This window comes from Aquarana catesbeiana, linkage group LG07 (genome assembly GCF_042186555.1).
Source record: "Aquarana catesbeiana isolate 2022-GZ linkage group LG07, ASM4218655v1, whole genome shotgun sequence".
In the NCBI taxonomy this organism is placed as follows: Eukaryota; Metazoa; Chordata; class Amphibia; order Anura; family Ranidae; genus Aquarana; species Aquarana catesbeiana.
Window position 1 is genome coordinate 260,562,374 of NC_133330.1, and position 19,267 is coordinate 260,581,640.

General features: G+C 42.3%; 1 protein-coding gene across 4 annotated transcripts in view; it reads right to left on the reverse strand.

Annotated features, from left to right (window-relative positions):
- LOC141103553 (flavin-containing monooxygenase 5-like) overlaps nt 1-19,267 on the reverse strand; it is a 197,821-nt gene that overhangs the window by 56,520 nt on the left and 122,034 nt on the right. The window lies entirely within an intron of this gene.

Genomic DNA, 19,267 nt, shown 5'->3' on the forward strand with positions numbered 1-19,267 from the left:
GGAAGGAAGACTGGAGAGGGATGGCCTGGGTTCAGTCTGGCCTGCCAGAAAGTGCAGCCTGTCATAGTACAACATCCTGGGGACATAGATGTCACCTGCTGCTCCGGATCTCTGCGAATCCAGGACTTTATTGCGCTCCCTCAGATATGTGCTCCTCAGGCCACCAATGAAAATCTTTAAATAAGTGATGTCTGCCGTGGGGATCACCTGCTTCACAATTTCACACAATTGCTCCAGTGCTGCCTTCCTCTTTGCTTGGTTCTTGTGATGGGGGTGGGTAATCTCCCACAGACAGGGCAGCTCCCTTAGCATCTCTATGAAGACTGAAATGAAGTCCTTATCTTTCAGTACCATATCCATGTTCACTGCAAGACACAACACAAGACAAAGCCTAATGTCACACAAAACTCTCCTAATCTTGTTACAATATAGGCCTCAATCTAGAAGCAGTATAGGCACAAGTTTGTCTCTTACCTTCGTTCTTACGATCGCCGCGTCCAATGCTCCTTCCTCCGCTCACAGATCAAACGTAATACGCACGCGTGTTACGCTTTATATACACTGCGTGTAACTCCGCCCGCCCCTGACGTTCTTTCTAGTGTATTCCCCGCCCCTTTTCGTTCGGCGCAGGGGGGGAAGAGCATGATGGCGGACATACAGCAGGTGCGGGCTAATTGTAGCAACGAGGAGGAGGAGGAGGAAAGCCCGGATCCAGGCACATCCCGATCCAGAAGGAGACGTTTTAGGGCCACAAATATGTTGTTTGGGGAGATGTTAGAGATGGTCGACATCATGAGGAAGTCCGACTATGACGGAAAATATGGGCCTTACCCCAACCCGAACATCCAAAAGGCCAAGATCATGGCGAAAGTGGTCAGGAGTCTAGAGCGGAATTTCGGGGTACGAAGGTCTAAAGATCAGCTCAGGAAGCGGTGGTCGGACCTGAAGTTGAGAGAGCCAGAGCAGTACCGAAAGATCCGGAGAGTGCTGCAAAAAAGTAAGTAGTTGTGCTGTGTTCCTATTCTTTCTGTCTTTATTACGTTCGTTCTGCTCCATATGCTTTTATTAGTTGTAACGTTTCAAAGGGTCAACTTTAATGTTCATGGGCACATTATTCGTTCGTATCAAACATTTTTCTTTCGGCCTCTAGAACACCATTGTTTAGGCCATATGCATTTTCACACATTTTTGGGGGCCTACTTGGATGCCAAATATTTGTTTGTGTAGATGGGTTTGTTACTAGAATGAAATGCAAACTAGATTGTGTGTAAGGAGAGGACACTGAGCAGCTGTTTTCACATCTGGACACTGGAGCACTAGTGTGGGACACAAGAACACCATTTTTATTAGGGAGGGCCACACAGGTGCTCCAGTGTATACTATAGGGGGGTCTCCATCTGTGAAGCTTGTACCAAACAGGTAAAGTATTGCAGCTTGACAAAGGGCAATAAAAAATATACATCTTGGAACTCTGCTAAAATAGATAATTGTACCCCACTTCCGAGCAATGTTTCCTATTTCTAGTTCTGCCATCAAATATCTGTGTGCTAAGTATACCATTTTTGTTTTACATAGGGGAGAAAAGACTCGGACACCCCTCGTCCCAGGAGACCAGAGACCCCCCCCCCTCTGGAAGAAGGGGAAATACCAACACAAGAAGAAGAGCAGGAGGAAGAAGAAGACGTGGTGGAGATTGGCACCACAACAGGTGAGTGTCTGCGACCACAGGCTCAGGTAAAAGAGATGGATGGTGGCAGATTTTTGAGACCTTTTTTTTTGTTCTTTATCTCTTTTTAGGTGATCGTGATCCAGAACGCTTTACATCTGAAAGTGCCTAGATCCTGATCGGGGAGATCATGGGGTGTAATCTCCAATTGCAAAACATCCAGCAACAAATCAGTGATGTTATTAAAAAAAATAATAACATCATTGATGTTTTGGGGCAAATTTAAACCCCACAAAATCACCTGTTTTATCGTACCAACATTTTTTAAATGTTTAGAAAAGCCAAATTTGGAGGATGCACACAGTGTGCCAACATGTGCTATCTGCCATCACGGGATATCAATGGACGCGTTTTGGGGGTGCAACCCCTTCCTCAATTATAAAGTAGCGTTGAGGAAGGGCTTGCTCCCCCAAAACACGTCCCTTGATCCCCCCTGATGGCAGATAGCACATGTTGACATTCGTAAATTGGTGTGAATCTTCCAAATTTGGCTTTTCCAGGGGTTATTTCCCCCCATCTGAACGCTATATCAAACACAGTTCATAAATACTCATGTCTGATATAGCCTTCAGGTTTTACCATATGTGAACTTTGTAAGTTCAAGTTTTTTGGCTTTCTTGTTGGTTTTACACAGGCCTGTTTTATCTGAAATGGATATTTTGATTTTTCATAATGCTACTGCAAACATTATTATACAACAAACATGTTGGTTTGTTTTAAAAACCTTTGGGAAATGCACATGTGATTGTGCAGGTATAAAAAAGTGCCTTACTCAAGAATGTGTGGATTATTGTCTCAACACTACAACACTTTTGGGGTGATGTAATTGCTGTTTTATGCAAAAATGGGGGTTATTTCCTAAGGGCAAATCCTCTTTGCACTACAAGTGCAGGTTCAGTGCAGTTGCAAGTGCACTTGTAGTGAAATGTGTTTTTGCATTTAGGAAGTACCAGCCAACACTGTTTTTTATAAGGTTACACGACATTTTCTGCACTCAACACATTTCTGTCAGGGTCAGCTAAAACAAACACAAGCAGTAAATGTCCACAAAGAATTTCTTTTGGTTGTTTTTTATTTGAAAAAGGTGTCACAGATTGTCTGGCATATTGATAGCCCCCCTACCCGCAAAGAACTCCAGGTAGCGTAACCGGACATCACGGGCATTCAGGGAGGGCAAGCCAGGACGGCCACTTTCAAGCGCCGTCAGTGTTGATGGATTAGGGATTCTGGCCTCAGGCCCAACTGAGCCAGCATAGTTGGCTGAATGTTTTCTTAAAAAATTATGGAGAACACAGCAGGCAAGTATTATATGGTTCAGTTTATACTCCGCCATATGGATGGGTGTCAGAAATAATCGGAACCGGCTGGCCAGGATTCCAAATGTGTTCTCCACCACTCTTCGGGCTCTGGCCAGCCGGTAATTAAAAACCCTCTGTTCCGGGGTGAGGGTCCTCATCGGGAATGGCCACATCAGGTGGTCCCCCAGCGCAAATGCTTCATCAGCAACAAACACAAATGGGAGACCTTCAACATTGTCCTCTGGAGGTGGCAAGTCCAAGCTGCCATTCTGGAGACGCCTGTAGAACTCCGTCTGGGCGATCACTCCACCATCGGACATCCGGCCATTCTTCCCCACGTCCACATACAAGAACTCGTAATTAGCCGACACCACCGCCAACATCACTATACTATTAAACCCCTTGTAATTATAATAGTACGACCCCGAGTTGGGTGGTGGGACAATGTGGACGTGTTTCCCATCAATTGCCCCTCCGCAGTTAGGAAAGTCCCACCGCTGGGCAAAGTGGGAGGCCACAGTCTGCCATTCCTGTGGCGTTGAAGGAAACTGTTGAGGAAAAAAAAATAAACATTACTATTTTTTCACAGAAACATGGCAAGCAGATTAGACACAAACATTATGGGGCAACCTCCAGATTTCATTTACTAAGGGGAATTTAACAAGGCCAAAGTATAAGATACACCTATCATATTCCCCCTCCCCCCCTCTCATGGGCCATTTCTAACATTATAGGGGGGGGGAACTCTTAGACAGGTAACCCTCTTCACTTCATTGAGAGATGAATGCCTAAATACAGGGTATTACTTGGAACAGCCCCTCCTTAGTTACACTATTGGCAGACCACTGGACAGGTAAGAAGTGTCATAATACAAAGATATAAATACACACTGTACACATTTGAGGACATTTGAACATTCTGCTATTACCTATCAAGATAATAATAGGATACAAAAACTTTAAACAGTACCATTGGAAAGTATACAGGCAGGCCCTTGCACTACATGCTTTGGGGAATTCATCCATAAATCTGACCAGTAAAGAGATGGGTATAGTGTGTATGGGTTTGGCAAAGTCAGCAGATAGATGATTGAGGATAGAGAATTGGGATCAGCTGACTTAGCAGTTGGGGGGGGGAGGGTTACCAAAAATTTGGGGACACCACAAAAAAAAGCCTCTGGCACTCTGCCTGAATTTAAATCAAAAATAACATTTCCAAACATTTTAGGGGGTGTTTGGGGTAAAGCACTACTATGGAGCTGATAAAATACATTGTTAAGTGACTACATGAGGTGAATATAGGGCCAGGAAAGACCATGCTGGGGAGGTTAGTGAAGGGCAAATATGTATGAAGGACATAAAATAATTATTACCTAAAAATCCAGCATGCATGAGAACAAAGGGGACATTCACAGCATATTACAATCATGGTAATTAGGGAATGAGGGAAGAAATACAATATATTATCAAACATTCAATACAATAAAATGTGATATAAAAGGATAAAAATCTTACCTTCATATACTCCTTCTGCAGGACCTGTATGATGGCAGAACAGGTCTCTGGGATAATGATCCCCAGAGCCTGGGGGGAGATGCCTGTCGAGAACTTCAAGTCCTGCAGGCTTCTAACTGTGGCCAAATACCGCAAGGTAGCGACCAACCTCTGCTCCGGAGTGATGGTTTGCCTCATGCAGGTATCCTGCCTGCTAATATAGGGGGTCAGCGAAGCCAACAAACGGTGAAACACGGGGTCCGTCATCCTGAGAAAGTTCCTGAAATCATCAGGATTATTCTCACGGATCTCACGGAGCAAAGGCATATGACAGAACTGGTCACGCTGAAGCAACCAATTCTTGGTCCATGAACTCCTCCCCACCCTGTTCATGGACTGGACTTGTGTCAAGGTCAGGACCCCAACACCAAGCCTCCGCACAGCACGAACTCTACGAGGAGTACGCATACGAAACATGGCTAGAAAATAGTCGGCTGCTCAAAACGAAGTAACAGAATGCACTGAAGAACAGCAAGGCCTGTGAAGAGCGACCTGAAAAACAGCAACGAGCAGGCAAGATCATACAGAAAACTCCGATACGAACTGACTGCAGATACAAAGAGCAGATACAAACCCACAAGCACAAACTGAACGGCAGAAAACGATCTGAAAGCCACGAGTCTGAAAAAGCGCGAATCGTCTCTCACCAAACTTTTACTAACACGAGATTAGCAAAAGGAGCCCAAAGGGTGCCGCGCTTGGTTCTGAACCGGCCTTTTCTAGTCTCGTCGTACATGGTGTACGTCACCGCGTTCTTGGCGATCGGAAATTCCGACAACTTTGTGTGACCATGTGTAGGCAAAACAAGTTTGAGCCAACATCCGTCGGAAAAAATCCTAGGATTTTGTTGTCAGAATGTCCGAACAAAGTCGGACCGTGTGTACGGGGCATAACAGTGCATATTTAGCACTGATCACTATATTAGTGTCACTGTGTCAGTTAGGTGTCAAAAGTGTCAGCTAGGTGTCCGATTTGTCCACTATAATATTTCAGTCCCCCTATAAGTCGCTGATCGCCGCCATTACTAGTAAAATAAATGAAGAAAAAATAAATACAAATATACCATAGTTTGTAGCCGCAATAACTCTTGCGCAAACCAATCAATATATACGTATTGGGATTTGTTTTACCAAAAACATGTAGTAAAATACATATTGACCTAAATTGATGAAGAAATTTGATTTTTAAATTTTTTATTGGATATGTTTTTTAGCAGAAAGTAAAAAATATAGGTTTTTTTTTCAAAATTGTTAGTCTTTTTTTGTATATAGCACAAAAAATAAAAACCACAGAAGTGATTAAATACCACCAAAAGAAAGCTCTATTTGTAGGAAAAAAAAGGACACAAATTTTATTTGGATACAGCATCACACACTCGTGCAATTGTCAGTTAAAATAACACAGTGCCGTATTGCAAAAAATGGCCTGGTCATGAAGGGGGGGGGTAAACCTTCTGGAGCTGAAGTGGGTAAAGGATAAGTTCACTTTAGTTATTTTTTTTTTCTAAATTCCAGCTCCCCTATATACTAATTTGCAAAAATAAAGCAGCTTTCCATTTATTCTACACACGCTTACCTCACTGTCTTTATGGATGTTTAAAAACCCTGCTCCATTCTTTCTGCCTTATTTCCTGGACTGATTTTAGGTCATGACACAGGAAGGAGTTGACCATCTGAGGATAGATGATGCAGGATGTGTGCTGGTCAACTCCTTCCTGTGTCATGACCTAAAGTCTGTCCAGGAAGTAAGGCAGAAGTAATGGAGCAGTGTTTTGAAACATCCACAAAGACAATGAGGTATGCCTGTAGAATAAATGGAAAGCTGTTTAGTTTTTGCAAAAGAAGTATATGAATGCTATATTTGTACATAGAGGAGCTGGAATTTAGAAAGAAAAAAAAAGGTGAACTTAGCCTTCATGGCATTGTTAGTTGACTTGAACCCTTTTATATAATGTAGTAAAACACTGGTCTGTATTCTTTGTCCTGCTGCTGCCCAGCTTTAAATTATTGTATCTGCGGTTTGAGTTTGATAGAAATCGGCCAATAACAGGACAGTTTTTGCATCAGTGAGAACAAGAACAGCCTCAGCAAATTACTGGCCAAAAGGCCAAATTATTGGCCAAAGAGGTATTAGGCCTTGCCAAAGCAGATATATTAACAATTGAGGATACAATACATGTGTCGCTGCCAAAAAAACTACCTGAAAAAAGCCTTTTTTTTTTTGTTCAACTGAAATGATTCATGTTGTTGCTGTATGTAAGTAAGCCAAGTGAAATGTAAAAGAACAATCAATTCCACAGTCAATTATGCGCTGCAAGTATATGCTGTTGCTGAGACTGTAATACCACATACACATCCCCTAAGCATGTTATTTAAACGAGGTGTGTATTTTCAATGCTGCATGCTGCCCTCTCACCCACATGAGTAGACCCTCTCCCCATTGCACGGTATATTTATATTTTTTTCATTGGTACATGTCCCCCATGGCAGTGCTTAGCTTCCCATGTTTTTTTTTTTTTGTTTGTTTTGTCTTGCTCTGTTTTTTTTTTTAATTAAGCAGCTTGCCTACTAGCCATAACAATGACCAGAATTAGCCCCCATAGGATTAGCAGCTAGGTTCTGGGTAGCTGAATTTCAAAGAGGGTTCTCCAAAACCTTTTGCAAATTAAATCCAAGCACATTCTCTCATCACCTCCTATAACAATTACATGTTTGTGAAACGCCTACACACTGGTTAGCTTACGGGCAAAGTGAACAATGTACACTTCATCATTTATTCTGAAAGTGATACTAAAGGATCGTTTTTTATTTTCTTTAAATACCAAACATGTCATACTTACCTCCACTGTGCAGCTCGTTTTGCACAGAGTGGCTCCGAACATCCATTTCTGGGGTCCGCTGACAGAAATTCGGGGCTCAGGTAAGTAAAAGGGGGGGGGGGCTAGGGGGCAAGTGACTGCAAGGTGTTTTTTCACCTTAATGCATAGGATGCATTAAGGTGAAAAAACACTAGCCTTTACAACCCCTTTAAGTAACCCCTTAGATCAGGGATCCTCAAACTACGGCCCTCTAGCTGTTGCGGAACTACACATCCCATGAGGCATTGTAAAACTCTGACATTCACAGACATGGCTAGGCATGATGGGAATTGTAGTTCTTGAACAACCGGAGAGCCATAGTTTAAAGACCCTTGCCTTAGATAATTAACTTTTGGAATAAATTGGCAATGATATGCAGGCATAAGGATACATGGTACTGAGCGTGCTGGGGCCATAGTTATATTGAATGTAATAAATATGATATAATATAGATATATATATCTATATCAGTTATGAGTGGACTTGTTTCTTCTTTCTAAAAGGGGGGGGTGGTGGTGGAATAGTGTGACCCCCAGATACTGCCCCTCCACCTTCAAAAAAAAATCAACGTAAATAAGCATGCACACACCTTGCTAAACATTCACACACCTTGCAAAGGGTCATTTATTGGAACAAAATACCGAAGTCAACTGCATACACTTTAGAAAATGAGGAATTACTGCCCTCTACGGTAAAACTAGTGTAAAATATTTTTGCTACTCCTATTCTCACCTACTCTTGGTGACTGTGTAACTTCACAATCTGGCACACTATCATATTTTTTTCCCAGTGCATTTCTGAGCAAAATTATTGTTAACTAAAGTTTCAAATAAATTAAAGAGGAGGTCCAGGCTCCTTCAAAAAAAAATACTTCAAATACTGTAGCTGCTGACTTTTAATATTAGGACATTTACCTGTCCAGGAATCCAGCGATGTTGCCACCCCACATGATTTTTTCATTGTCTCTTGGGTGCTGCCGCAGACATTGCTTGTAGGGGAAACCGGCAGTGATTTCCTACTGCGGATGCGCAAACCTCGATGTGCTTTGTGAATGGGCAGGCAGTGAGTGGAAGAGGAAGGGGGCTGAACTTCTGGGTGATCTCACCACAGGTACCCGTTCCCCCTGAAAGGTGCCAAATGTGACACCAGAGGAGGGGGGGCCATAAGCAGAGCTTCCCCTTTTGGGTGGAGCTCTGCTTTAACATTGTGAGTTGGTGCAAAACTTAAACCTTTTGAAGGCAAAAGATAATTCTTTTTTTTTTTGGAGATTTAATGGTGTTGGGTGACACACATTTTTTTTCTTATTTGATGAGTCATACTATCTCCAAAAGTGTAGCACTTTGAAGTACACAAGATTTGTGCCTACATACACCAACCTATGTCTGGGTTGGTAAGAAGCCAAACTATATATGGGTTGGTAGCAGAGTCTTTTAGAATCTGTAATGAACTGCATTAGCACTTTATTTCATATTTAGTACTTTAGGGTGTGATTGAAGTATGTAGGAGTGCGTGGCCATAATTTGGTAGATAAGGTTGTTGCCTTTTAGTATTCAAGGTGGGAGAGTATTTTTGATCAGGGATTTGTTAGGGAGTTACTGCATTGGTATATAAGCATTCCATTTGACTGATATAGCCTCTCTCTTGCTTTGCATTTTAGTTTTAGCCCTGGTTCACACTGATGAAAATTCAGATGCATTCCAGAAAGCATTGATTCGCATGACAAGTGAAATAACATGTTTTTATGGAGGCCATTCACATATATACAGCATGAACGTGATGCTATTTTAAAAAGGCCTCATATAGTTGAATGGAAACGTATTGGAAGGGGCACAGTTGTTCAAAAACAATGCAATTTCAGAGCATTTTATAGGACTCTGTGCTGAACAAATTCATATTTATGCTAGGTACATTGATGACCTGGTTTGTGTGGTGGAGAGAGAGTTTGAGACCTCCAGATTTATAGATTATAATAACAAGATTTAAATAAGAAGACTGTTAATCAGGTACATTTTTCAGATTTAATATGAAAGACCATGAAGAAGGTAAATGGGTGGAAATTCCTTTATACAGGAAACCAATATCGAAAAATCTTATTTTACATGCTAGGAGTTTTCACCCTAGACAAGGGCTATTCATAGGAGACAATGCATATGTCTACAACTAAACTGTACAAGCTTGGAAATATTTGAAAGGCAAGCAAATGAAATGAAGGAAAGATTTTATCGGAGATGCTGTGATAGGAGGAATGTAGAAAAGCTTATATGTATGTGAAAATAGGTAGAGGGAGGATTTATTGTTGGACAGAGAGAACAGGTGTAGATTTCAGTTGGTGTTCTACCAAGTTCAGTACATAGGCTTACAAAATTATAAAAATAATAAACAGTTATTTACCAGTCCTTCATAGAGGTTAGGCCTAATAGACAGCAGAGTACATGTTTTGAATCAAAGAATCCAACAATAGCGCAAAAACTATCAATGAGTATGTTTTCAAAGAAACAATAGTCGACCACTTGGTTGCAACTTGCAGACAGATTATGGGTCTATATAGATGTGGTCATACTAAATGTTCAAGTTGTAACCTTTTGGGAGACAGAGTTGTAACATCCTGTACTACTAATAAACAATATAAAAACAACTTTCGAACTGTAGTTAGACATTTGTTATACAGTGGGGACGGAAAGTATTCAGACCCCCTTAAATTTTTCACTCTTTGTTATATTGCAGCCATTTTCTAAAATCATTTAAGTTCATTTTTTTCCTCATTAATGTAGACACAGCACCCCATATTGACAGAAAAACACAGAATTGTTGACATTTTTGCAGATTTATTAAAAAGAAATGCTGAAATGCGGAACCCCGGGACTTACTTCAAATCGCGGGACGGTCCCACGGAATCCGGGACGATTGAGAGGTATGTTATGAATAGTGCGGGTGCAGTGTCAGGCCCCTGCTGACTGTCAGTGTAGTTGTCTGCCCATACCTCCTGTATGGGCGGGTAGTTACTGAAGTCCAGGAAGATCAATGAACTATGAGAACGCTCACCAGCACCCTTGTAGTTCATTGAGAACTAAAAGTTGTAGTTAATTAATTCACAGAACTCACTGATTGAATGACGCAGCTGGGTAGGCAGAGCCCCGAATGGTCACGCTCTTTTTAAATCGTGACAGCAGGTGCAGGGAGAGTATGCTCCGTCCACCGTTACAATGGGGGTTTGGGTGCCACTGATTTAGTAACATGTTAAATGTTATGCCCTGAATATGGGTGTAACAGGTAGCATGTTATGAAAGGTAAATTTATCCTTTAATGTACATAATACATTAGCCCAAATTTCCTCCATTAAGCAATCTCAAATGAAAACGTTAGTATGGATCTGACCTTTATTACTCTGTAATGTACATAGTAGATAAGATATCCTAGATATGCAATGTCGTTCTATTTATTGTAGGTTTAAAATTCAGCAGGTGAGTGTTAAACAGTTACCTCTGATATTAGTCATGGCAACTTGAGAGTCATATTTGTCTCACAATCTATGGTGTGGGCATTCAGTTCTCTATGTAATATTTGTTAGGTGAGGAATTAAGTTGCATTAGAACTATGTTTCGTAATTTTATTAAATTATGGAAGTTCACCAAATGTTGGTATTGCAATAACACGGCCCCCCTCTACTATGCTTACACCTTGAAAACAAAAAATAATTTTTACAAAACTCAATCCCTAAAGAAATTAATATTTCATTGTGAAGCTGTCACTTTAAAAATTAAAATATGTATATAGTGTTTTTACCTGTAACGTGCATATAACCTGAAAGTGAACAACAGTAAAACACAGTGGCGCTACCCTAAAGAAAATTACCCTTAAGGTAATATTACAAATAAGTGTAAAATTTCAAATCAACAGTATAACCACCAAGTGACAAGTGATTTAAATAAACGGCTTATAAAATTCCTATATATAAAGTCCTTTGAATGGTGATATCTTCTTGGCAGCTTCCACCACACCCAAGTGTTGAGTGAACCCACTCCCTAAAGAAATCCACTCACCGACTCCAATTGCCTACACTCTCATGTCAGGCTAAAGTGCTTTTTATAACCACATGAGAAGGGTTAAATCGGCAAACCAAACATCCAAAAATGTGTAAATCGTTCCACATGTAAATAAAAATAGTGCTCCGATAGTGTAAAATAGTATAACCAGTTTATTATAAACACTCACACTCTTCAATTATTAAACTCACATTTTGTAAATCCAAAATAAGCAAAATAAAACTCCAAAGCACAGCACACCGAACACTTGGATCTCACAGTAAAGGGTTGCGGTCACGGCGGACCCGAGGTATGCAGGCGTCAGAAACCAACTCTCACCAACTCCTCGATGCCTGGCCACTCTGACAGATCACCTCTTCCTCGTAAGGCTAAACAGCGTCATGTATCATTGGTGAGGAACGTCGTACAGCCATGCCCCCGACATGTTTCGTCATACACTGACTTAATCATGGGATAGGCTGTACGGGATGACAATCATCCCTTATATACCCTCCTACTACTCAGCTAGCAGAGAACCGCTTAATGCGCCTGCGTTATGCGGTTATATATATGCCTTGTAAGTGATGGCCTGGACCGAACACTGCTCTGTTGGAACAAACGGTTAAAATGATATGAGATCCAACAACTGCAATAGATCTTTCTTCCTTGATGACCGACTCTTCACGACTGTCCTCAAAAGTTGTGCAAACTTAAGGATTCTTGGCCCATTCAAATGTGTTATTGCCAATATAGTCCACACTCGTGCGCTATGTGAGGATAGGCTAAGGTCTGGAGGAAGAATAGAACAGCTGACACTGGCAGGGCAGTAGGATCAATGTCTTGCCCTACCAAGAAAACTTGTTCCAGAATTAGACCTAGATGTTGTAAGTAGAATGTCTTCTCGCACACAACAAAGTCGAGATCACTCTGGAGTGAAACCGGAGCACCAGGAGTTACCCATCCTCCCCCTTTAGTGTCCCTGCTTGCAGCCCCAGTCTGTGTATGTTATAGAGGGGAAATGTCTTCTGTATCCTGAAATGAATGGCCAGGGAAAACCGAGGGCCTCCTGGTCAATATGGGGGACTGGCTATGACAACTATGTTCTCCCTTGACAGCCTCAAGGGGAATCTTATTTACGGGAAATGTTGGGGAAAAATATATAGGTTAGATTGTAGTCCCAGGGAGGGACCAGAGCATCTGCCCCCTTGCACCTTGGGGTACAGACAAAATCAGACCAAAGTTCGTGATTACTGTGGGAAACGAGGAGGTCCGTCCCTGAAAACTTACCAACTGGTGGTCCCCCTACCTTAAGTATTGAGGGTCTTACATAAGTGGTGGCTCACTCATGGTAGTAGGGAATAAGGGACGGCCAGCGGAAAAAGAGAGATAGCTGAAAAGAGAAACAGAAGGATGGAGATTGCCAGTAATCTTCTAACATGAAAGTACACCAAAGCAAACAGCTGAAACAAACCAAAGGAAAAGAATTTTTGTACAGAAAACTTTCCTAAAAGCAGATGGAGACACAGAAGGTTGCTGAGACTGGATCCATGAACAAACTTCACAGTCTGAAGACAGTCAGGAGGCTGTATATTGCCCATCCAACAGCAGCCCACTGACACTCTTGGATGATCCTGGGACAGGCAGAACCTGCCCCCAGACTGCTCCTGTTGTTTGTGGGCAAAACTAATTGCTTTGCCCAGAACCAAAATGGTGCCCAGAGCTTCTGTCGGTCAGTGCTCATGTGCCCTAGGCTAATAAATACGGCGCTGGGCAGCCGCCCCACACCTATAGGGAGACCCTGACACCTACTGCATGGTGCGGCACGCTCCTCGCTCACCCGGACCTACTAAAAGCCAAATAAGAAAGGAGAAGAGCAGGAACTGAATAAAACAGGTAAAGAGCCTAACAGACAAGGAAGCCCCTAGAAAAGGAAATGACAGGCTGGCCCCCCCAAAGTTCCTGGAACCAAGTCATGCTGCATGGCAGATTTCATTCCTAAAGAGGAAACACTGCAGGGACCCATCAAGACCACACAGATGAGGGTCTCTCAGGCTTATTAGTGCGATGTTAGCAGCCCAAGCACTAAGACTACGCACTGGGAGAGGCTTGAATCCAGCCAGTTACTGCTCAGCGGCAGGGTGGGGGACATAAAATTCCTTACTTCATCACTGGTGCATGGAGGTATGAGGAAAAAAAAAGAATGGGGTGGCGGCTAACCATGCCTTCATTTATGCTATTAACTGGTCCTGAGGGAGTGGTCAAGAGGCGGAGCTCTATCACTAGTATGCTGCCATGTTGGCATCAGGAAATAGACTTTGGGGTTGATTTATTAAAGGTAAATAGTCTGTGCACTTCAAGTACAACGCAAGAGCAGGTGCTCCAGATCTGAGGGGAACATGCAAGGAAAATAAAAAAAATCTGTATTTTTGCTTGCACATGATTGGATGATGGAAATTAGCAGAGCTTCCCCTCAGTTCTAGAGCAACTGCTCTTGCATTGCACTTCTAGTGCACAGTATATTTGCCTTTAGTAAATCAATCTCCCTACATGGCGCTGCAAGAATCCAATAAACAACTTTGTATAAAAAATCTTTTATTGGATTCCATGGGATTCCATGGAATAAAACAATAAAATCGGCCTCCTATTGGCTTAACAACCCAGGAGGTTCAAAGGCATGAGCATGTGTTGCCACAGGGGTTCACTGCTGACTATTGTGAGCATCGTTGACTGGTTTATACAATATTATGTTTACTTTATTTTTTGGTATATGATTTATATACATATACTGTATGTACTAAGCCATATCGATTTGTGAATTTTAGATACATCTAGATTTTCCTTCTCTCCTGGTTTGTATGCCTGCAAAACACATTGGGATACAGTATATGAACTCTTTCTTGTCTATGCTTCTGTCCACCAGATGTCTTGCTGATGTTTTATACTGGTTATTTGTACCTGTGTTGTTAAATTTACATGCAAAATGTGTAATTTACTTAAGACAATCATATGTGGTGTGCGTCCATCTAGTGTTCCTTTTTCGTATTGCTGTAGTTCTGTTTCTTTGTTTATTTGTATGTGTAACTAAGGAAGTTGTCAGCAAGCAGGGAATTCTGGGTAGAATCTGAGCAGGAAGTGAAACAGCCACCATTTTGTGAGAAGACATTTAGGAAACAACACATGTATTTCTCTATCTATCGCCATCACCCCTTAGAGAACTTAAAAACTACGTTTTTACTATCCCATCTTGTACTGTATATCATTGATTATGCAATGTATGCTGTATTGTATGCAATATTATACTTATTGAGGTCTATTTCTGTTATTTTGTAGTTTCACCTGGCTTGTTCTAATAAAACTGAGATCAAAGAAATATGGTATCTACAGTTATTGGGATCAGTAGGTTTAGCTATCTGCTCCTTGAGACAGAACAGTGACATTTTTAAGCTGACCTCTGAAGGGAAGATAAGCTGACTTTGGAAGTCTGTACAGTCCGGGGCTATACGGTATCCATACAGTCAGAAGCCATAAAGATACAGGCCTGCGGCAGGCGAAGCAAGCAGCCACGCTACACAGAGACGCGCTCTGTCAAGCAGCATCGACACTAGAACGGTCTCTATACAGCAAGGCAGCTTCTTCCCCGCAACCATGTCTCACAGTGGGATATCTTCTTACAAAACACGTTCATGAGCAAGCTCATCTAAGTCATCTGTTGCAAATGCAGCAGCTATCGCCCGTTCAAAAGCTGAAGCAGCAAAAGCCAGGGCCGCATTCGCAGACCAAGAGTTGCAGATGAAAAAAGAAAAGGCCCACCTTGGTGCAGAAAAGGTGAGACAGGAGCACGAGAGAGAGAAGGAAAGAGTATGCTTGGAGCAAGAGAGAGAGAAGGAAAGAATATGCTTGTAAGAAGAGCTAGCCCAGCAAGAAGCATCTCTGAAATTGCAGCAAGCTATCTTAGAAGCTAACATGGAGAAGCTGGCAGTAGAAAGAGACGCTGCCGCTGCCATTGCAGAAGCTTTAGAAAGCAGCGGTCTACGATGAACCAAGACTAGGCAGCAGCATACCGGATCTAGAAGAGGACCAACAAGATTCTTCACGACGCACGTCCGATTATGTCTACCAGCACTGGGACCCAAGCAGCATCCCACAACAAGAAATTAAATATGACGTCAGTGAGTCACATCAAATAAAGCAGCAACAAGACAACCTTGGACCCCAGTTCTACAAACAAGGAAAATCTGACAGAGTTCCAGACTTTCCAGTTCAAACCAAACCTTCTACTCCACAAGGTACCCAGCCTTCATACAAGCATCAAACACCAGTCTTCACTCCAAAGGTGTATGCAATGAACAGGTACGAACTGCCAAACTTATGTAAGTTTGAACCCTGCGCGCCTAAAGAAGAGACTTTTACCAGGTATGCCTTTACACCGCACTACAATACACCAGCAGCCTACCCCAATGCCAATCAGGCTACTGTAGCCTTTGCCAAGTTCCTGGCCAAAAGAGAGTTAGTTACCCAAGGACTTGTCAAATTCAGTGATCGCCCTCAACACTACAGGGCATGGAGATCCGCTTTCCAGAGTGTCATTCAAGGTCTAGATCTATCCTGCAGGGAACAGATAGAACTCCTTGCAAAGTGACTTGGCAATCATTCTGCTGAACATGCCAAAAGGATCAGAGACATTAACATAAACCACCCTGAGATAGGCCTTACGAACATCTGGAACAGACTGGATAGATGTTATGGCTCACCAGAGGCTATAGAGAGTACACTGTTTAAAAGGATAGAAGACTTCCCAAAAATACCTAGCAGAGGTTGCCAAAGACTCAGAGAATTCAGTGACCTGTGTATGGAGTAACAAGTGGCTAAAGCAGAAGGGGACTTACCTGGCCTTTCTTATCTTGACTCTGCTAGAGGTATTAACTCCTTAGCACAAAAACTTCCTTATGAGTTACACAAAAGATGGATTACATAGTCACATAGTTAGTCAGGTTGAAAAAAGACACAAGTCCATCCAGTCCAACCATAAAAAAAAAAAAATTACTCATGGCTGTAACTACAAAGGAAAACACAATGTGCCTTTTCCACCCTTTAGTGAGTTTGTGGACTTTGTAGACAGACAAGCGGGAATGAAAGATGGCCCCAGCTTCATTTTTCCTGTGTCTTATACCACTTCTTCTGGCCCTAAACAACTCAGAGCTCCAGTAGCAGTGCCCAAAACTAACATTTCTTCCCACAGATTTGCAGAGTCTCAGCCAGAGGATCAAGACAGCAACCCTACTAAGTTCTGCTCTCTACATAAGATGCCACATCCTCTTCTGGAATGCAGAGCCTTTAGGACAAAGACCATCCAGGATCGCAAAGCTTTCTTCAAAGAGAACAACATCTGTTACAAGTGCTGGTCTTCGTCCACACATTTCGCCAAGGACTGTAAGGCCAGTGTCAAATGTACAGAATGTGACAGCACAGAGCACAACACAGCTTTACACCCAAGGCCTACTCCAAGAACTTTCCCACCTGTTCATAGGGACAAGGAGCAATGCAGGGAGACCAAAGACTCTAGTACAGACGCCATAGCAATCACTTCACAGTGTACTGAAGTTTACAAAGGAAGTACAGGTGGCAGGTCCTGCTCTAAAATCTGTCTCATGAGAGTTTACCCAAAAGGATGCAGGGACAAAGCAGTCAAGCTCTACGTCATCTTTAATGATCAGAGTAACAAATCACTAGCGAGATCTATGTTTTTTGACATTCTAAACCTTAAAGGACCCAGCAGCCCTTACTTAAGACTTGTGCAGGTACAGTGGAAATGGCGGGGAGAAGAGCTGAATCTTTGGATGGTAAGACATGCCTACCCTTACCGACCATAATAGAGTGCAACCAGATGCCAGACAACAGATCAGAGATTCCCACACCAGACGCAGCAGCTCACCAGACTCACTTAAATCACATAGCACATCTCACACCGGAACTAGATGATCAGGCTCAGATAATCTTACTCCTAGGGAGGGATATCTTGCAAGTCCACAAAGTAAGAAAACTGATCAACGGTCCTAAAAATTCCCCATATGCCCAAAAACTGGATCTCGGGTGGGTCATTATAGGTGATGTTTGCCTGGGGGGTACACACAAACCTGCATCTGTTGATAACCTGCTTACTAGTACCCTCAAGAATGGTCGTCCTCCTCTTTTCCAACCCTGTCAAAATCACATCCTCATAAATGAGCTACCACACAACAACCCTGTACCTCTTCCCTTCCTAAGTGCCCTCTGTGACAGCAATACCTATGACAATGACCAAAGCAACTTAGGAAGCACAGTGTTCCAGAGAACACAGGAAGATAACCAGGTAGCAATGTCTATTGAGGATAGGCTCTTCCTAGAAGTTATGGAAAAAGAGTATGGAGAAAGACGGGACTAAAAGCTGGGTTGCACCTCTTCCCTTTAGACCACAAAGACAACATTTGCCTAACAATAGAGACCTAGCATTTAAACGTCTCACTTCCCTAAGACACAATCTTCAAAGGAAACCAGAGATGAAAGAACATTTCTTTTCCTTCATGGAGAAAATATTCCAGAACGGTCATGCTGAGATAGCCCCAAACCTCAAAGACTCATAGGAATGCTGGTACTTACCTATATTTGGGGTCTATCACCCTAAGAAGCCAGGACAGATTAGAGTGGTGTTCGATGCCAGCACCAAACATGAAGGTGTCTCTCTAAATGATGTCCTTCTCTCTGGCCCTGACCTTAACAACAGACAATTAGGAGTACTTCTTCGCTTTCGCAAGGATTCAGTCGCATTCATGGCAGACATACAGCAAACGTTCTATTGCTTTCTTGTTAAAGAAGAACACCGTAACTTTCTGAGGTTTCTCTGGTTCAGGGACAATAACCCCTCTGGAGACATCAGAGAATACCGCATGAGGGTGTACATATTTGGCAACAGTCCTTCCCCTGCAGTTGCTATATATGGCCTCAGACATTCTGCTGTGTGGGAGAGTCAGAGTATGGGTCAGATGTCAGACATTTTGTGGACAAAGATTTCTATGTAGACGATTGGTTGAAATCACTACCCACAAATGAAACCGCAATCAGTTTCCTCAAAAGAACTCAGGCAATGCTTGCTTGTTCCAACTTAAGACTCCACAAGATTGCTTCCAACAGTAGAGAAGTTTTAGAAGCCTTTCCTGTCCAAGATCGTTCTAACGAGTTAAAGGACTTAGATCTAGGCACAGACTCACTTCCCATGCAACGCAGTCTTGGTTTGCTTTGGGACTTAAGACCTGACACATTTACTTTCCAAGTAACACAGAAGAAAAACCTTTTACCCATAGAGGTGTCCTGTCTACCATAAACAGCCTGTATGATCCCTTAGGCTTTGCAGCACCTGTCACCATCCAGGGTAAAGCACTACTTAGAGACTTAATCTGTGAGTCACTAGATTGGGACCACCCTCTCCCCACCGACAAAAAGAACCTATAGCTAGAGTGGAGTGGAAGGACTCACTAACAGCTCTATCCAACCTTAAAATTCCACGATCATATGTTCCTCTGTCATCTGCTGATGTTCAGATGCAAAGATGCACACTAAATCTGTAGGAAATGTGCTTACCAGAACTGTTGGACCTCTAAATTATAGGAGGTCATAATAGGAGCACATAAAAGTTCTAAATGTTGTTTTATGTGCTTTTATACTGCGCTCCTCAGCGCTTTTTATGGTTACACATCTTGGTTTGTTTTTTTTAAATAAAGTAGCATTCAGTCTACACTTAGAGGACTTTGTTTCTTTTTATCTTCTTGGCTCTTTTC